This window comes from Elephantulus edwardii, unplaced genomic scaffold (genome assembly GCF_000299155.1).
Source record: "Elephantulus edwardii isolate Elephantulus edwardi_28Jun2011 unplaced genomic scaffold, EleEdw1.0 scaffold00209, whole genome shotgun sequence".
Classification (NCBI taxonomy): domain Eukaryota; kingdom Metazoa; phylum Chordata; class Mammalia; order Macroscelidea; family Macroscelididae; genus Elephantulus; species Elephantulus edwardii.
The window spans coordinates 3,355,209-3,356,815 of NW_006399959.1; the positions used below are offsets into that span (position 1 = coordinate 3,355,209).

Sequence of the window (1,607 nt, forward strand, 5' to 3'; positions counted from 1 at the left end):
AACAAATGGTGCTGGCAAAACTGGACTGCTACCTGCAGAAAGCACATCCACACAGGATCCACATCTTACACCATACACAAAAATCAACTCAAGGTGGGTCACAGACCTGGGAATAAAGTCTAAAACCATAAAATTCATAAGAGACAAACTGAGACCATGTTTAGAAGGCCTGGTCTATGGTATAAAGGGATGGCCAAATACAGCCAGAAGTGCACAGTCCAAAGAGGATAAAATCGATGAATGAGACCTTCTAAATATTAAATGTCTGTGAGCATCAAACACTTTTTCCAACAGAGTGAAAAGAAAACCTACTGACTGGGAACAAACATTTAGCAACCATCTCAGACAAGGCTCTCATAATGAAAGTTTACAGAATCCTATAGGGCCTCCAGAACTAAAAGACTGATAATCCAATTACAAAATGGGCAAAAGACATGGAAAGACTTTTCACAGAGGAGGACATTCAGATGGCCAACAGACACATGAAGAAATGCTCAAACTCACAGGCAGTAAGAGAGATGCAAATAAAAATCACAATGAGATACCTTCTTTTTTTAATTTTTTTTTTTTGTGTGTGTGTGAGTGTACCGTCAAATCAGATCTGACTGGTACAGGAGAAGATTGTCCCTCCTTCCCCAGTGGATTTGAACCGTGCACCTCTGGAAGTGTAGTTGCAGTTCCTTGCCACTAGGCCACCAGAGCTCTCCTGAGATACCTTCTTACCACTGTAGTGGTGTCAAAGTTTTACAGGGCAGCAAGCAATAAATGTTGGAGAGGATGTGGAGAGATAGAAATTCTTATATGTTGTTGATGGGATTGTAAAATGGTACATCCACTCTGGAAGGCAGTTTAGCATTTCCTCAAAAAGCTGAACATAGAAATTTCATATAACCCAGATATTCCACTGCTTGGAATATATCCCAAGGAAGTGAGAACTAAAGCTCAAACTGAAACTTGTACACCAATGTTCTTAGCAGCATTATTCACCATTGCAAGAACATGGAAACAGCCCAGATGTCCAACCACAAACAAATGGATTGAGACATTGTGGTACTTTCATACAAAGGAATACTAGGCAGCATGCAGGAGCAATGATTTTGTAAATTACTACCTAACATGGAAAGGATGGGAGAACATTATGCCAAGTGAACTAACTCAGTCTCATTAAAGACAAATACTGTATAAGATCATTATTATAGAATGAGTTGGAGGATCCAAAGAAGGGCAGTGCTTAATCATAGGGTCACACAATTTGATGGGTGGAGGGAGGGATGGGGGATAAGATCTGGTGTGAAAAACAATGTATGTGAACTTTGTGAACTTTGTAAGTAAACTGGTATAAAATAAAAACAACAACAAAAAGAAGATTTATCACAGAGTCCTGAAGAAGAACTCACTGAAAACCCCGAGAATCATTTCAAAACGAAACCCATTAATGCAATCCCAATACAAATACCAACCCCATTCTTCAACGAGATGGAAAAGGCAATCTCCAATTTCGTATGGAATGGGAAAAAGCCCCGAATAAGCGAAGCACTCCTTAAGAATAGAAGAACGGTAGGAGGTATCTCACTCCCTGATTTCAAATCCTACTACACTGCCGTAGT

General features: G+C 39.8%; 1 pseudogene; it reads left to right on the plus strand.

The window, feature by feature from the left end:
* The window catches only part of LOC102870892, a 7,355-nt pseudogene that overhangs the window by 2,581 nt on the left and 3,167 nt on the right, over positions 1–1,607 (plus strand).